Source organism: Portunus trituberculatus, chromosome 38, assembly GCF_017591435.1.
Source record: "Portunus trituberculatus isolate SZX2019 chromosome 38, ASM1759143v1, whole genome shotgun sequence".
Lineage (NCBI taxonomy): Eukaryota > Metazoa > Arthropoda > Malacostraca > Decapoda > Portunidae > Portunus > Portunus trituberculatus.
Window position 1 is genome coordinate 7,958,071 of NC_059292.1, and position 10,000 is coordinate 7,968,070.

The 10,000-nt window shown below is 39.7% G+C and overlaps 1 protein-coding gene across 2 annotated transcripts in view; it reads left to right on the plus strand.

Annotated features, from left to right (window-relative positions):
• The window catches only part of LOC123514616, a 376,434-nt gene that overhangs the window by 311,923 nt on the left and 54,511 nt on the right, over positions 1-10,000 (plus strand). The window lies entirely within an intron of this gene.

A 10,000-nucleotide genomic window follows, 5' to 3' on the forward strand; every position in this document is an offset into this window, starting at 1 on the left:
ACACACACACACACACACACACACACACACACACACACACACACACACACACACACACACCAAACAGAGAAGGAAATGTGTGAAATAATGAATGAGAGCTTCAAAATGGTATTCACTGCAGATGATGATTTCACAGAACCTAATAGGACATTGGATTGCCAAGGATTACAGGAGATTGCAGTGCACAAAGAGGATATTGGAAGATTACTGAAGTTGGAAGTCAGAAAAACAATTGGACCAGATGGTGTATCAGGCTGGGTGTTAAAAGAATGTAAAGAGAAATTACTGGATCCAATTTGGGAAATGATTAAAAGTTCAATAAATAAAGGGAAAGTTCCACTGGAATGTAAGAGAGTCAATGTAATACCAATATTTAAAGGAGGAAAGGCAACTGAACCACTAAACTACAGACCAGTGTCACTTACAAGTGTCGTAGGGAAGTTATGTGAAATAATTATCAAAGAAAAATGGGTTAAATTTCTAGAAGAGCAAGTGATATCGAACAGACATTTTGGGTTCAGGACAAGGGTTGTCATGTGTATCAAACTTATTAAGCTACTACTCAAGAGAGTTATTGCAGGACTTGAAAACAGAGGTGGATGGGCAGACACAGTATACCTGGACATTAAAAAGGCTTTTGATAAAGTCCCCACAGAAGACTTCTTTGGAAACTAGAGTACATAGGAGAACTGTGGAACCTTGCTTGAATGGACAAGAGATTATTTGAAAGATAGGGAAATGAGAATTGTGATCAGAGATACATACTCATCTTTGGGTAAAGTAACTAGCAGAGTGCCACAAGGGTCAGTGTTAGCCCCCATTATGTTTCAAATTTATGTAAACGACATTCACATTGGGATAAACAGTTGTATAAATTTATTCGCTGATGATGTAAAGTTGCTAAGAGTTATCAAAACCAGAGAGAACTGTCTGCTATTGCAGGAAGATTTAAACAAGATCTATGAATGGAGTAAGAAGTGGAAATTGGAGTTTAATGCCAAGAAATGCCACATAATGGAACTAGGAAAGAGTAAGAGAAGATCAGTATGGAACTATTTGATGGGAGAGGAACAAATAATGAAGACTAAAGAGGAAAAAGATCTTGGAGTGATCATACAAGAAAATCTGGGCCCTGATAAACACATAAGCAAGATATTTGGGCTATCATATGAGATGTTGACTAATATGAGTGGCATTTCATTACATGGATAAAGATATGATGAAAACATCATCACAAGCATGATATGCCCTAGGCTGGAATATGCAGCAGTGGTATGGTCTCCAAGCTTTAAAAAGGATATAAAAAAATTAGGAAGGATACAGAAGATTGCTACAAAGATGGTGCCAGAATTAAAGGACCTCACATATGAAGAACGACTGAAGGAAAATCGGACTGCCAACCTTACAAAATAGAAGAGAATGTGGGGCCCTAATAACAATGTATAAGATAGTAAATGATATTGAAAAGATAGACAAAGAAAACCTGGTGCTGTTGACGGAAGAAGATGGAAGGACAAGAGGACATGAAAAGATCATCAGGATGAGGCAGTGTGTGAAGGATATTGGAAAATACAGTTTTCCACACAGAACACTGGAAAAATTTAATGCATTGGATAATGGAATTGTCACAGTACATAGTGTGAATAACTTTAAAGAAAAACTAGATAAATGGAGATATGGAGACAGGACACTATGAGCCCCGCTCGAACCCTGTACAATACAACAAGTAGGTAAATAAATATATACACACACACACACACACACACACACACACACACACACACACACACACACACACAACTAAAAATAGAAAATCCAAGATAAACCTGTTTTCCCAGTTGTAGTTGTCATTAATGTAATTTTTATTATACAGGGACAGGATAAATCAGTTTTATAAGTACGATGTGTTAAAATACAAGAATAGTTTTGAGAGTAGGTATGTGTGTTGGAATGTAGGAATGGTGGTCTTAGTGGAGCATATAGGAGCTTGATCAGTAGAAGCATTGGAAACCTGGAATTGCAGCAGGAAACTGGACTGTGATCTGATAATTTATCCTGAGCATTTGGGTGTTGTCCTTTATTTTTTATTTCCCTGCCTGTGCCATTGCATCACTTGCACTAGAACACTCATGTCAGGTATTTGCTAATTCAAAATTTTATAGTGTTGTTGTATATATATACACTGTCATGCCCTAAAAAGGCAAGTTAGTGTAATACTGTATATATTTATTTTTTTATGATAGACACTTGCATTATTTTTTGCAAACAACACACTACTTGGTATTGATTTCTCCAGACATTATTGTGTTTATGGGTAACGAAGTAATGTCACCCAGTCACTGATGTAAGCTTCCCTGCTCACTCTCCTCTCCTCCATGACTTAAGAAAAAAAGTATTTTTGGTAGAAAGGGGTGATCATTAGCCATTAATTGACCTCAAGACCCAAACAGCAAAAGCCACGAACATTATTCAAGCAACAGTTTGAAGAATTTGTACATCTTGTTATCAATGTTGTATGACGCAGAGATCACCTGTGTTCTCACCAACGAAGAAGGGCTCTGCAACCACAACCAATGCTGATGACTTAGATAAACATGTCCTGAGGAAGATAGTTTACAAAAGTGAAGGAAGAACAAATTGGATTCACCAAGTCTTTCAAATGCACTCAACCTTCATTTTTCTGGACTAAATGGTGCAGGCAACAGTCTGGGTAATGAAAAGTCTGGATAACACAAATGGCTCCTTTGTTTGTCAAATATGATCATTTGCATTCTTAGACTTTTGAGGAAATTGTTTGCCAAATACAGTCACAGCTAGGGCCACTCACTTACACTAACACCCTGGGAAAACATAGTCAAGAGTTCTAAAATATTGAAAAATGCAGTTTTGTTCACTGATACTGGATGGACAACTCTGTATTTATGAGCATCAACTGGACTTGTGTAGAATCCACAACAGTGCCACCATCTATTGGCTGTTTCTGGCAATACACAAGGCACATGTTTGAATTAATTTTGTTGGCCATCTGAATTCAAATAATTAAATTATCTAGGCACTGTCCAGATAAACCAAAATCCGGATAAACAAGGTTTGATTATAATAGTATGTAAAGGTTGGTCACAAATTCCTCGTGGAGATAAATGGTGATGTTGCTGCTTGTATCTAATTTTTGTTTGAAATGTTTTTACCAATTCCATTTTTTGTAGATGAACATGTTTTCCTGAATGGTTAGATGTGTGGCTCAGATGAGGATTTTAATAGTAAATTCGTATAGTATTTGTCAGGAATGTAACTTCTGGTCTCACAGCAATATTAAGTATCACTGTTTAACCATTCAGTTTTGGAGTAACAACTATGTACTTAGTGTGACTAACCTCCATACCTACAATTTTGCACTTCCTGTAGGTCGTGAGCTTGACAGCTGTGACCTGTGTCTGGTAGTGGGAACCTCATCCGTGGTGTACCCAGCGGCCATGTTTGCCCCCCAGGTGGCCGCACGAGGAGTGCCAGTTGCGGAGTTCAATGTGGAGACAACACCTGCCACGCTCAGTTTTGGGTCAGTAGCATTTTCTATTGAGGAACTCTTACACTTGGAGCCTTCTCAGTGTTAGTTGTCTCTACCAAGAGGTTGGACTGGTTTGTCATGGAAGTGGATATATATATCATAGTGAGGAGGTAGTAGACACCTACCGAAACAATAACTTACTCCCAGTGAGATCTAATAGCACTAGTTCAGGTGGTGCTGTGAACCTTCCATTAAAGCTAGTTGTGATCTCGTTGAACGTTTCCCTTTGTGTCTCACAACTCAAGGGGGTAGTCACAGCCTACCCTCTAAAGACAGCTCTCCTTCTTCACACAAAACTACATGCACTTACCACACATACACCCTTCACCCCAAATCAAAATTTAAAAGAAAAATGGAACCCGAAATAAACAACCCCTCGGAGTCCCCTTCTGGGGAGGGGACCAAAAATGTCCCCAGGTCGGACACCTCTCCTGTTGAAGACCACAAATGCCTTGACACTTCCCTCAACTTTTTCTACATTAACCTGCAACATTCACAGTCTTAGATCTAATTTTCAATCTGTGGAACACCGGTGACCTCTCTCCTCTACTAAACCTCATCTTCTTTTCCTCACCGAAACACAGCTGTCTGAGGCAACTGATAGTAGCCCCTTCTTTGTTCCCTCCTACTTTCTCTATTCTCATTTTCATTCCAAAGCTGGATGTTGCGTCTATGTACGCAACGACTTAACTTGCTCTCGTGCCCACGCTCTTGAGTCTTCCGAATTTTCCACCATCTGGCTACGACTTAACAGTCACTCTCAAACTAAATTCATCTGTGCTGTTTATCTCTCCCCTAACTCTTCTGACTATAGTAATTTTTTCGACTACTTAACTTCTAAAGTGGAGCACATTCTGTCCCTCTACCCTTTCGCTGAGATTTCCATTCTTGGAGATTTCAATGTTCACCACCAGCTTTGGCTTTCCTCTCCCTTCACTGACCACCTTGGTGAACTAGCCTTCAACTTTGCTATCCTCCACGACCTAGAGCAACTGGTGCAACACCCTACTCGTATTCTTTTTCTCAACCTAAAACTTCTAAACCTTGGTATAACTCAGCCTGTTCTCGTGCTATACATGATAGAGAGGTTGCCCACAAAAGGTACTTGAGCCTTCCATCTCCTGAATCTCATGCACTTTATATCTCTGCCCGGAATCATGCCAAGTCTGTTCTTCAACTTGCCAAACACTCTTTCATAAATAGGAAATGTCAAAATCTTTCAAACTCAAACTCTCCTCGTGACTTCTGGCATCTAGCCAAAAACATCTCAAATAACTTCACTTATTCATCTTTCCCTCCTTTATTTCATCCTGATGGCACCACTGCCATCTCTTCTGTCTCTAAAGCTGAACTCTTTTTCTCAAACCTTTGCTCACAACTCCACCTTGGACGATTCTGGGATTGTCCCTCCCTCTCCTCCTCCCTCTGACTATTTCATGTCTACAATCAAAATTCTTCGTAATGATGTTTTCCATGCCCTTGCTGGCCTAAACCCTCGGAAGGCTTATGGACCTGATGGGGTCCCTCCTATTGTTCTCAAAAACTGTGCTTCTGTGCTTGCTCCTTGCCTAGCCAAAATGTTCCAACTTTATCTATCGACTTCTACCTTTCCTTCCTGCTAGAAGTTCGCCTACATTCAGCCTGTTCCTAAAAAGGGTGACCGTTCTAACCCCTCAAACTACCGTCCTATAGCTTTAATCTCTTGCTTGTCCAAAGTTTTTGAATCTATCCTGAATAGGAAGATTCTCAAACATCTGTCACTTCACAATCTTCTGTCTGATCGCCAGTATGGCTTCCGTCAAGGTCGCTCTACTGGTGACCTTCTGGCTTTCCTTACTGAGTCTTGGTCATCCTCTTTTAGAGATTTCAGTGAAACTTTTGCTGTTGCGTTAGACATATCAAAAGCTTTTGATAGAGTCTGGCATAAAGCTTTGATTTCAAAACTGCCCTCCTACGGCTTTTATCCTTCTCTCTGCAACTTTATCTCAAGTTTCCTTTCCGACCGCTCTATTGCTGCTGTGGTAGACGGCTACTGTTCTTCTCCTAAACCTATTAATAGTGGTGTTCCTCAGGGTTCTGTCCTGTCACCCACTCTCTTTCTATTATTCATTAATGACCTTCTTAACCAAACTTCTTGCCCTATCCACTCCTACTATCTATCTATCTATCTATCTATCTATATATATATATATATATATATATATATATATATATATATATATATATATATATATATATCAATCAATTACCTTACCAATGCAGTGACATTTGACGCCTGACACCTGACCGCAAAGGACATATCTTGTGTAAAATGACACTTATCTATTACCACAAATGCGTGAAGTAAGGCTGTCATTTGATCCACCCGAGGAATTCATCAAATTACATTTTTCTCTGACTGTGTGACATCACCTCAGCTCTCTCTTATCCCTGTGCGCACTTGAGCTTCATTTAGAAATTGTTACATCTTTAGATACATAGAATATTTTGTAATAAGGAAATTCAGAATACACATTTTCATTGTGGAGTGCACAAGATCTAAACAGAATTTTCTAACATGAATAAGTAAACAAGAAAAAATCAATGAGATTTTAGGTAGGAAAGATTTAAAACAAAAATGTGAGAGGCAAGGGACGGAGGGGAGAGATGGATGGGTTAGGAAGGAAGGGGAGCTGGTAAAGGGTGGGAAAAAATGTTCAAGGATGACAGTAAGTCAGATGGGTGAAGGAAGAACAAAAGGTCCTTGAACCAAGGGAAGAATACGAACATACATCATATTCTCCAGAGCTATCTTGCTGAATCGGTCTCAAGTCAGTTACACACACACACACACACACACACACACACACACACACACACACACACACACACACACACACACACACACACACACACACACACACACACACTGTACTTTAAACTTGCCTTACAGGTGAAACCTATTATCGTGGTTACATAAGGTGAGCAACATTAGAACATTAGAAAATGAGGGAAGCTGCAAGAGGCCGTCAGGCCTATACATGGCAGGCAGGCATGTAAAGCAAAGCTACCTAACTCCACTTATCATCTTTATCCATAAATTTGTCTAATATTTTTGCTTCTGCTCAGTCAGCTGAGATACTCTTCATATTCAAATTAATTTCAATTTCCGAGATCATCGTTTCATTTCCTGCCATGTATCCACGCCATGAAGATCTCCAAAGATTCCTTTTGCATAAACTTGCTTCCAGTTTCTTTCACAGATGTGCATTCCCGCTACTATTAGATCACTAAGAAGGTAAACGTGAAGCGTGTATATCCAACCATGGCACTGTACGTGCCGAGCAGGACAATGCCTGTCATAGTATTGCCATATTTCAAGGCAATCTCCTTCAATTATTCAGTCTTCAGACAGCAGCTGTCGTCGATATCAGATGTGCCTCGACGTGGTGGTGTTGGTGGTGCTGATAGTGGTGGTGGTGATACAGTAACAGAAGAAAATTACTAATGACGATGGATGAGGAACAAAGAATATTGATTATTCTTATAAGGTATATGAACATAAAGAAATCTGATATAATCTAAAATCGATCTGTCTATCAATATACCAAACCGACAATCCAATACGAGGTGGTCCAGACAACGCCCCTCACATTCCTTCACATACATCCATTGTGGTGGCCGCTAGTGGTAAAGGAGAGCCTCGTGGCGTATCAAACTTCACCCTCATTAACTTAGGTACACCACAGCTGGCCAGACACCATACACATGTTTGCCCTACCTATTCTCAACGAAAGTTACTTATTCTGCACTTATTGTTATTTTAGCCCTAACAGGATACTTCTTTTGGAGTGTCCCGCGCACCTTAACTGGGTCCATATATACCAATGGAGTCACCATGTACAAAAAATTGTACATTCATACCCTTTCAAGGGATAGACGAGACCGATTCATTATCATGCACTCATCATTGTTCAGTCACTTCTACTACGCTCAATCGCTCTTGCTTGCTGCACAGTCATTTCTCTCTCATTCAGTGATCGATTCACACAGTTCATCCATTCCAAGCGAGGCCTTCCTCTCAGTCTTTCACCACATACATCTGATCTTACTTTTTAGTAATTTTCTTGCTCTCCTCTCTAAACATCCCCAACACTGTGTGTCCTGCCAACTCTTCACACCTGCTTATTTTTTTTATTATAATACCAACCAAGGAAAATTCTGAATGCTAAAGAATGTACGTAATGTTAAACGACGCTAGAATGAAAACACACACACACACACACACACACACACACAGTGAGAGAGAGAGAGAGAGAGAGAGTGTGTGTGTGTGTGTGTGTGTGTGTGTGTGTTTACCTATTTGTATTTACCTATTTGTGTATTACAGGGCCCGAGCTAAGCTCTCTGTGACCTGTCTCCTTGTCCATTCCTGTCAAATCTCTTTCATCTGATTGACACACACCGCGTCAACGACATCACTGCTCAGTTTATTCCACTTATCAATGCTACGATGCGGGAAACTGTATTTTCTCACGTCATTTAGACAGATGTCCTTTATTAGCTTTTTTCCATGTCCTCGGAGATGATTACTTGTGGTCACCTTTATCAACTCTCTATCCAGTATGTCAATCTTGTTCACCAATTTATACATAGTTATCATGTCTCCTCTTGTTCTTCTCTCTTCTAATGTGGTCAGCCCCAGCTTCCTCAGTCTTTCCTCATAGTCTAACTCCTGAGTCCTGGTACCATCCTTGTTGCCACCCTCTGTACCCTTTCCACCTTCTTCACATTTTTCTTCATATGCGGTGACCAGACACATGCTGCATATTCTAACTGGGGTCTTATTAAGGTACATAATATCATCTTCATCATTCCTTCATCTAGGTAGTGGAATGCAAGGCCAATATTTTGAAGCATGTCGTATGTTTTCCCAAAAATCTTGTTAATGTGTTTCTCCGGTGACAAAGTGTTTTGCACGGTTACTCCTAAGTCTTTCTCCTCATTGGTCTCTTTAATTTTCTCATCACCCAGCCTGTAATCCCTGTTTGGTCTGTATCTACTTCTTCCCATTTTCATAACATGGGTCTTGTCTATATTAAATTCCATCTGCCACTCCTTACTCCACTCATATATTTTATCAAGATCTTCCTGTAACTTGTTACAATCTTCCACATTCTTTACTCTCCTCATAATTTTAGTATCGTCCGCAAACATGTTCATATAACTGTCAATTCCTACTGGCATATCATTAACATAAATCAAAACATGATGGGACCCAGCACTGACCCTTGTGGAACTCCACTGGTTACCTTCTTCCACTCGGACTTCTTTCCTCTCACCACTGTTCTCATTTCTCTTCCCATTAAGTAATTTTCCATCCATTTTGCTAGTTTATCATTTACTCCTCCAATCATCTTTAGTTTCCACATCAGTCTATTGTGTGGTACTTTATCAAAGGCCTTTCTCAAGTCCAGGTAGATAGCATCCACCCATCCCTCTCTATGTTGCAGTATGTCAGTCACTCTTGAATAAAAACATAATAAATTGGATACACACGATCTTCCTTTTCTGAAACCAAACTGTCTTTCACTCAGAATGTTTTCACTTTCTAGATACTCACTCCACTTAGCTTTAATTACTTCTTCACATACCTTGCACAATATACTAGTCAACGATACTGGTCTATAATTTAGCGGTTCCATTCTACTACCATTCTTTTATATAGGAACAATGTCAGCTCTTTTCCACTCTTTCGGGACTAATCCTGTTCGTATGGAGGTTTCCACAATATCAAATATGGGGTTCAACAATTGATCCTTACATTCATTTAGCAACCTCCCAGATATGCATCAGGCCCCATTGATTTATACCACGGACCAGTCAATTTCATTAAAGAACTCCCTTATATGGTTATAATTTGCCCTAGTATAATTTAATTTTTCCTCCCTGCGTTCCACAATCTTATTCGTGCTTAATTCCCTATCCAGCTCAAAGCTTAGGACATCATGATCGCTTTTCCCCAAGGGACATTTATGTTCAATTTCCTCTTTTAGAGAGATTCCCCTGGTAAATGTGTGTGTGTGTGTGTGTGTGTGTGTGTGTGTGTGTGTGTGTGTGTGTGTGACTGAAATCAGAGAAGCAAGACAACGATGATATTGGCAGTTAAGTAAAAAAAAAAAAAAGAAAAAAAATGTTAAGAGAACCGACCTCCTTCATACACACCATTGAAGTGATTAATGAACAAATGAATGAAAGAAGGATTAAAAAAGGCGTACACTTTAGCCGCTCTAACACAAACTATACAAATAGCATGAAAAATAGCATCTCAAAGGACGAGAAAAGATCCCTTAATCAAAACGGGCCATCTTTTTCACTTACATTTGTCGACTATGGGGAAAGAAGGAGGAGGAGGAGGAGGAAGGTGATGAATAGGAACATAAGAAGCAGCAGCAG